This window comes from Motacilla alba, chromosome 14 (assembly GCF_015832195.1).
Source record: "Motacilla alba alba isolate MOTALB_02 chromosome 14, Motacilla_alba_V1.0_pri, whole genome shotgun sequence".
Classification (NCBI taxonomy): domain Eukaryota; kingdom Metazoa; phylum Chordata; class Aves; order Passeriformes; family Motacillidae; genus Motacilla; species Motacilla alba.
Window position 1 is genome coordinate 13,193,622 of NC_052029.1, and position 8,932 is coordinate 13,202,553.

Sequence of the window (8,932 nt, forward strand, 5' to 3'; positions counted from 1 at the left end):
CTATTTTTATTAAAAATAACATCGGGGCGGGGGAGGGGGGGTGGGATGTCCCGCGAGCAGCCGCACCGCGTTGTGCCCCCCCATTCCCGATCCCATTCCCATTCCCATTCCCGATCCCATTCCCGATCCCATTCCCATTCCCATTCCCGATCCCATTCCCATCCCGATCCCGGTGCCCCGGGCTCCCGGCAGGTTCCCACGGTGCCGCCCGCCCCCGGGCCGCCCCCCGCCCCCCCTCCCGGGGAGGGGGCACCCCCTCCCGCCCTGCGCGCCCGGCTCCGCTCCCTCCGTCTCTCCCCTTGCTCTTTTTCCTTAATTTTGTTTTGTTTTGGCGTTTCTTCCTGGTTTGGTTTGGTTTGTTTTTTCTCCTTTTTTTTTCCCGTTCTTCCCTTCTCTCCCCTCCCCGGACGATCGCGAAATTCCCGGTGCCCGCGGAGGCGGAGGGGAGCGGGCAGGAGGCAGCGGAGCGGTGCGGAGCTCGTAGCCCCCCAGCCCCACACCGGGCACTGCTCCCCCTCCCGGGATGCAGGTAGGACGGGGGGGCGGAATTTGGGACCGGGGGGAGCTGGGGGAGGCTCTCTGGAGATGTGGGAGGCAAAGCAAACCGAAGCCCCCCATCCCAAACGCATCTCCCCTGTTTTGGGGGGCTGCCAAGGTGTGGGGAGTGAGGGACGCTCACCCCTTCGCTGCCAACACAGCTCTCGACTTTGCACCCGCAGACCGGGCACAGGCCCTGCTGGACCCCCATCTGCTGGGATCCCCAAAATCCCCTTTTTAAACCCCAACAAACCCCCCCACCCGTCATTCCCATCCATAGCTGGGGGGTGCTGTGCATCCTTTCCGCCCGCTGTTTCTAACGTGCTTACTACACGTTTTCAGGGTGTTTTTGGAGCTATATTTAAAGCGTGCAGTCAGCGGCTGGATTTAGAAATCCAGGCATAAATCACATTAAAACGCGGACGGCGACGATCCCAACGCGCCGGCAAAGCTTTGCCCTGATTTCATTCCTTCCCCCCCCCATCCTAAAAGCAGAACCAAGTCTGACAGCAAGGTCCCATCCCCCCCCAAAATAAAACCCTGTAGGGACAGAAGTGGGATTTGAGGGCGAGGGGGGCCCTGCTGGGGTTTATTCCGATGCATCCATGGCGATTTATTTATCGATGGGGACGGCTTGGATAATTCCAGAGCCTGGGGTCTCTCCCCGCCCCAGCCCCTGTGCCTGCAGTGAAGGAGCTGCCATCCCTGGGCAGGGGGCTGTGGAGTGGGGGGGGTCCCAATGAGGAGATCCCCAGGAAAACGGTTTGGGAACTGAGCGAAGAATTTCTGATTAATGACCAGAACAGCTCAGGATTTCGGTTTTCTCCATAAATCCTGGCTGATCATAACCCCTGTGCTCAGCCTGGCAGCGGGCTTTGCGTGGAGGGGGGAGCCCAAGCAATGCCCCCACCAGGGGCTGTGCCCCGTGCCCGGCAGCAGCTGGGGGCTGCAGCATCCTCACCATCCCAGCCAGACAGGGAAGAAGGGAGAGGGGCCAGGGGCTGCACAGAGATGTGGTTGGTGCCCTCCCCCCAGTTCTCAGCAGTTCTGATCCCACAGCTCTGGGGTCTGTGAAGTCAAACATGTCCCAAACCAAGCTGGTTTCCAGTCCAGATACAGACTGACGGTTTTTTTCCTTGCTGGCACAGGAGGGTGGGTATTTATGCACAATCCCACCCTGTTTTCCTGCTCTGCCACCTGTGCACTCACTTCCACCCCAAATCCCAAGCTGGGGTCCCCCACTGCCAGGACCTGCCCCATGCTGGGTGCCCTTTGCTTTCCACGACCTCCACCAAGCCCTTGTACTGGGCTTTTTTCACAGCTAGACTGGCTCTTGGATACATCAGGCTGGATTTATTTTTTTTTCCCCTTTTACTCAATAATAAGCTTTTCTCATCCAAGATCAGGGGGAAAAAATAGTCAGGGAGGAGGGCTGACATTCACAACCCATAGAGAGCTTTGAGAGGAGCACCAACCCCAAAGCTGTAATTACTGCCTGCATTTTTTGGCTCCGGATCAGCTGCTAAATTGGTTGTAAGGCACGGAAATGGCAGTTACACCTTTCAGAGGAAAAAATGTGGTTTAGTGGAGAAACGTGCATGGGAAACCTCCCCAAAACTGCAGTCCCCATACAACACCCCGCTATTAGAGGTTCTGCATTTGGGAGTTTAAAACAACTCTCCATCCAGGTGAGCTGAGCTCAGAATGATGAGACCTTCTGCACCAACAGAGTAAATTGGGGATTTTTCCCTTGATCTGTCAGTTAAATCAAAAATACCCTCCTGGATGCAGGACACGAGTGAGAGAGAGGCAGGAGCATGTGCTATTTTAAGGTTTGATATAAAATAGATACCCTTGGCTCCAGCATTTCTCCCTAGCCCAGCCCACTGGAGCTGCAGGTACTTTCATATGCATACAAAACATTCTAAAATGGAAAATATTCACAGCTGCTCTCGCTGTTTTGACAGGGGGGAAGGAATCGCGGGGCATGTTAAGGAGATATTAAAAGCTGTGGTTTGAAGCTCCTAAAGCATTTACTCAGCGGGAGAGCCAGAGAAAGAAGTTTAGAAGTTAACTGCATACTTGTGTGCCTTTGCTCTGTCCTTCTTAAAATTCACCTCTCCTATCTGCTTCTAATTTAAACAAGCAGAGCCCTCCAGGAACTGGAAAATCCAGATTTGCAGCATCTCCCAGGGAAAGACGATTTCCTACGTGCCCCCCCCGAGCGTGAGGGTCCTGCTGAAGGTTAAACTCGTGAGTGCCTTTGGTTTTGCACCAAGTTAATCTCCCCACAAAATAAAAGACTGGGGGAGTGCTGCTGAAAACTGCACGGATGCTGCTGGCTGGTGCCCGGCTTGCTCCCATCCCTGTTCCAGAGCCAGACGTGGATTTCACCACCTCTGCCAGCACTGAGTACTCATCCCCACACCGCGCCCTGGCCTGCTTCAGCTTCCCTGCCTGAGCACAGGGTAAGCCCATCCACCTCCCCGGGGTACATTAGGGTGGCTTAAAATTAACACTCACAAATGTATTTTCAAATCCCTTCATGAAAGGCATGAGAAGCACTGGGTGTTAGCAGAATAGATCCTTCACCTTTTAACAGCTGTTAATTGCCATTAAAACCAAACCTGCGCAGCTTTATTGGAGCGTCTGAGTTTCCGTGCCGCGTGCCGCGCGTTGCAAAGCCCGCGTCCGCCCTCGGTCGTGCCCTCCTGCACGTGCCCGCTGCCAGGATGAGCTGTGGTGGATGAATCCTGTCTCGCTGGTGGTTATCCTGCACTTTGGGGCCTTTTGGAGGGTTTCCTGGTGCCAGGTTTTTTCCTTCGCCGGCCTGTGAGTCGTTGCACCAGCTGCAAGGAGCTCAACACACCTGCCCTCGACTCGCAGTGGGAAAGAAGATGGGATGCAAGACTTGTTCCCAAAAATACCCCGAGGAAGCAAGCAGGAGCCTGCCCTCGAGGAACTGGGTCCCTGGGGCTGAATCCAGCCAGCAGCTGCCAGCAAAAGCACGTGCTGGGTGTCACAGGGATGGGAATAGCTCTCTGTGACCGGTGTGGAGTAAATCAACAGGCAGGGCTGAGGAAGGGCTGCCAGCACTGCTCCCCCTCCATCCACCATGCTGGGGGTTCCTTCCCTGCTGCTTCTGGGGTTCATTGACCTGATCCCTTCCATGGCATCCCCCCATCACCCTGCAGCCCAGATCTGGCAGGGGGGAAACCCTTGGGAAAACACTGTGGAAGGACTTCTCCCGCTGTCCCTGAAGCCACTGGCTCCTCACATCCCTCACAGGTGCTTTGTGCCCTCCCAAACATCCAGACCCACCCGGGAGTGCCCTGTGCCACCAAACTGCAGGTGCTAAAACACGTGAGGTGGATTCAGCAGGGCTCTGTGACTCCCAGCATCTTGTCAGACCCCAGGGTTTCCTCTCCCCCTGGATCCAGCACAGGGAGGGGGTGTCCAGGGCTGGCTCCCAGGGCTATCCCATCTCTGTTCCCATCACCCAGCCCTCTGCGTGGGGGAAGGGGTGATTGGACAAGACGAGCCCTTTCTGCTCCACAAAGCTCGTCAGCCAGCAGCACTGGGCTTATAATTATTATTTCCTTAAAGACGAGCTGAGCAGCTATAGACAAAAAAGTCCCCTCTTGTCGGAGCTGGAATTTGATGTCCTAACGACTGTTTTTGTACCGCGCCTGTTAGAGGAAAGAGCTCGGCAGGAGGGGGAAAGAGAGATTTAATTATAGAGCTGCATTGTGATTTTGCACACATAGCTGGCTGTTGTAATCAGGTTACAAGTGTATCTGATTTTCTTCCCTCCCCTCCCTCTTCCTCCTCTTTCTCATTCTTTTCTTTTCTTTTTCCCTCCCCCTTTTTCCTTTCGGTGGTCCAAATTAGTTGCTTATGTTTGGGTGTTGCAGAGACGAGCTGTTATTTGCTTTCAGTGAAGATCTTGATCTAGGGAACAGTGTTTCCAAAGAACCTCGGCGGCTCTTTGCAGAAGGAAGGCAAAGGTTCCCAGCTCCAGCAGAAACCCACAGGGCCATGCTGGGCACCCGCATCCCACCCTCCCAGGGGTCCCTTCCCACCACCAAATTGAGGGGAAACACCCATATATATATATATATATATATATATATATATATATCCACACATGTATCTGCCTCCCCCATGCTCCCTGCCAAATTCCTTCACATCCAGGATTCTCTCAATAAATTGATGCACTTGAAGAAGAGGAGAAGCTCATTTTACCTTACCTGGGGCAGGAGAAGAGAAAGAGAGGAGACAAGAACCTTTTTAAAGGAAACTTAATATTTTCCCTATCTGAGGCAAGTGATGCCGCACTGGGATTGGGGGCTGTTGTTGGGTTCATTTAGGAATCCATTGTTGTCCATGTGAATTCTTTTTTACATTTCAAATAACAGGATTATTTCCCCAGGGGGTAATATCCTGTAATTTGAACACAATAATGGGAATAAATTACTTACTTAGAACTAATAACGACAGCCTGATTCCAATATATATAGGAACTGTAACAGCTTTGGTTAGTTAAAGTGTAATTGTGTAGACGGATGACATTTTCTTTCAAAGGAATCTGAATGACTTTTAATTAAATTTGCTGGGGGTGGGGAGGAGAAGGAGAGATACTCTGGGAGATCTCAGCTGCTGAGGCTGTGGCTGGTCCCAGCCTTGGTGCCCCCAGCCCAGCTTTGCCCCAGGCTGGGTGTCAATCCACACTGTGGGGTTTAAAGACCAGGCACAGAGCAGAGGAGAAGGAAACCAGCACCAAACCCCCCCCAGCCCAGGGATGGTGGGATGGAGGTGGGGGGAAGGATGAAGAGGACACTGAGGCTGGAGGGAGAGAGGGGATGGAAGGATGGAGCCCAGCCCATTCCCCAGCCTGGCAGAGGGCAGGGCAGTGCCCATATCCTGCCATGGGGCACCACAGAGTAGCCTCTACCTTTGCTGGGAAACAGAGGAGCTGATGGAGGGCAGGAGGCACCAGCAGCCAGGCAGGGCAGCTCTGCTGCTCACACTGGAGCCACAGAATCCCAGGATGGTTTGGGCTGAAGGGAATCTGAAAAGACCATCTTGTTCCACCTCCTGCCCCGGGCAGGGACACCTTCCCCTGTCCCAGGCTGCTCCAAGCCCTGTCCATCCTGGCCTTGGACACTACCAGGGATCCAGGGGAAGCCACAGCTTCTCTGGGCACCCTGTGCCAGGGCCTCCCCACCCTCACAGAGAGGGATTTCTTCTTTATATTCAATATAAGTCTGCCCTCTGGCAGTGGGAAGCCATTCCCCCTTGTCCTGTTACTCCATGCCCTTATCCAAAGTCCCTCTCCAGCTCTCTTGGAGCCCCTTTAGGCACTGGAAGGGGCTCTAAAATCTCCCTGGAGCCTTCTCCTCTCCGAGCTGAACACCCCCAGCCCAATATTGTTACCTGAGCCCAAGGGTTCTCCAGGGAAGGCAGCTCTGATCAGGGGGATCTGCAGCAGCAGCTGTGCATCCCAGCTCCTCGCCCTCAGCCCAGAACTCCCCTGCGAGCCCCGGGCTCTGCACATCTCCTCACCACTGCCTCCAGTGCCCACCGCTCCTCAGGTTTATTTCTGAATCAGCAGCACGCGAGGTTCCCTTCAGAGGCAGACAACAAGAAGAGCTGCAGTGTGCAGAAAGCCAAGTTGCTGCCCCGAAATAATCTTGGAGAGGAGCAGCGTGCTGCTGCCAGTGACTCCAGCCTCCTCCAGGACTCATTTTCCTCTGTTTATCTTGAAAATATTTCTGTGCTGAGGTCCCACCCCGCGCGGCGCAGCCCTGCGAGGCCGCCTTCAGCCTGACACACGGCCTCTTGTTTATCCACAGCCAGTTTTACAAACAGCTTATTAAGCCCAGAGGTCTGTTTGCTGGAGGAAAACCTCACGGAGCAGCTCCTGCAGCCCCTGCCGAGGCTCCTGCCAGCTGTGCCCCCTCCCAAACCCCCTCTGATGTGCATCCAGGGGCTCAGACATCAGTGTCTGCTGGGTTTGGGAATCGCTCCTGCTTTGATAAAACAACCAGAGTGCTGCTGGTGTGGTGGGTCTCCCACCACTCTCACCCTCTCCCTGTACCCGGGCATGTCCCAGATGGGATTTTGGCATGGCACAGGGATGCTGTGCCACTGCCAGCTCTGGTTTATGTGATCCCAAAGCAGAGCTGCTGGGAAGTTTTGCCTTTTGCAGCACCCCCCTGCAAAGGTTGCTGGTTTTGGGCAGGTTGGAGGGATTTGGGTTGCTAGAAGAATATTTTGAGGGTTGCTGAAAACACATCCAAAGCCGTGGGCGATGAGGACAGTTGGATGCTGTGCATGGTGGTCCTGGCAGGACCCCAGTGGGGCCGTGCCTCAGATTCCCTCCTGTGCCTCTGCTGCCCACCAGGGCCTGGGATCCCAGGAGGGAGCTGGGATGGGGGGTTCAGCCCACAGCAAATTGTCAGGGTGGTCCCACTGGGCTCGAGCCTGACCACGGGCACCTCTCTGACCACAGGGACCATCAAACCCGTGCCCAAGCACCTCTGTCCCTGCTGCCACCACTGTCCCGGGCAGGAGCCTGGCTGTGCCCAATCCCCAGCATCCCACCCCACCCTGGGATGCCCATCCTGGGCATCCCGTCCCCAAGACCCCCCAGAGCATCGCTCCCGGAGCACGCAGCCAGGCAGAGCCCTGTAACACAGCAACATTCACAGCCCAGCTGAGGAGATTGAGTTACCTGCCCCTGCAAGAATAAAGGAGGCATTCAGCCATTTTTTTAAAGTCTTTTCCCCTGCCAAGGCCAGACACGGCGGTGACGGTGGCGCACAGAGGCAGGGAAACACGAGCCCCTCTCCTGTCCCTCCGAGGGTGACCCCAATCTGCCCCACATCCCCCACTTCCCCGACCCTTTAACACCCAGGGAAGCACATGCTTTGCTGACCCGTCACGAGCTCCCTTATCTTTTAATAAAACCTTTAAGAGCAGAAGTCAGGCAATGCCGGCACAAAGGCAGCTCAGCCTCCTCCCGGGACATTAATCATTTTCTTTGACACGTTTTGCTAATTAGCCAAAGCGTTTGCCTCGACAGGGGAGAAACTGGGGCCTGGGAAAAAAAGAAAAAAAAAAAAAAAAGCAGGGAAAAAAACCTTAGAGAAGAAGGGGGAGAGGTGGAAAGGGAGGAAGAAATGGGGGAAGAAGGAGCTGATGTCACCCCTGTGTGATCCTGCATCCCTGGGCATCACCTTGCTGGGAGAAAATCCAGTCCCAAGCCCATTTCAGAGATTTTGGAGCACCATGAGCTGCAATACACATTTTACCTTCCCCATCCCACTCCTGGTTACCCCAATAGTGCAGACTGCAGCCGTGAAGGGTTATTTGAAACGCGCTGTTTGGGGGTTTAACTCGTGGCTCTATCCTTTACACGGCTGTTAATCCTCGGGACACATGTTTCCTATCAGCCCTTGATATTTAACATACAGCAAGTGTCTTATTAAATCCCAGGGACTGGCTCCATGCACACCTCTCCCCTCAGGACCTGTCCTGAGACATCCCAAAGGCAGATGGGGCACTCTGGCTTGGGCACAGACTTGGGGTGTAGAGTTTGTTATAATGCACAGGGAGAGAACTAGAGTGGGGTGAAGGCTCCTCTGCACAGGAATTCAGTATTTAAATTGGCTGAGCAGCCACTGCTCCCAAACAGGAGGAAACTCATCACAACGTTTAAAATATGTTATTTTTAAGGGTTTTCTGGCAGTGCTGTGGTGGCCAGTGAGCCCATCTCAGGCAGGACTACTGCCTCCGCGTGGCTTCTCGTTCTGAGTCCAGTTTTCATGGGACTTGGTGTTTTCTGGGGGAGAGATACCATAGAGAGAACAACTCACAGTGGATTCACTCTAATCCACAGCATTCAAAATACAGAATCCCAAGGAGAAAGCAATGCCTGCCCATCCCTCCCTCCGGCCCAGCATGGCAAAATACTGGCTCCTGTCCTGTTCCTGAACATCAGCTCTCCATCCCAGCTCCTTAGGGAAGGGCAAGGCAGAACACCACATGGCACAATCCCCTTTTCTCCACAAAACCAAGGGTAAGAACAACAAAATTGGGTGGTACAGCCCCTCACGTGATGTAAGGACAGCCCCCTGCCCACAGCAACTGTCCCATCCCCATCCATGGGTACAAGGGAGCGGGAGCAGCATCCCAGAACCGCGTCAGTCCTTTGGGGAGTGTTAAAAAAACAAATCACAGCTCTTTGCTCCTCTCCAGCACAAGTTTCTCATTGCTGCGGGATGACACACACCACCTCCTCCAAAACAAGGCTCTGTATTATTATTCTGTTTCTAATTTGGGGGTTGGAAATGATTTTCCATGCCAGATTCCAAACTAAACCAGCACCCCC

General features: G+C 54.2%; 1 long non-coding RNA gene across 1 annotated transcript; it reads left to right on the forward strand.

Moving 5' to 3' along the window:
• Positions 1-201: 201 nt before the first annotated feature.
• LOC119707185 lies at positions 202-5,031 on the forward strand. The gene is made up of 2 exons (XR_005258704.1): positions 202-529; positions 2,687-5,031. It is a non-coding gene; the product is annotated as an uncharacterized LOC119707185 (long non-coding RNA).
• The last annotated feature ends 3,901 nt before the right edge of the window (positions 5,032-8,932 follow it).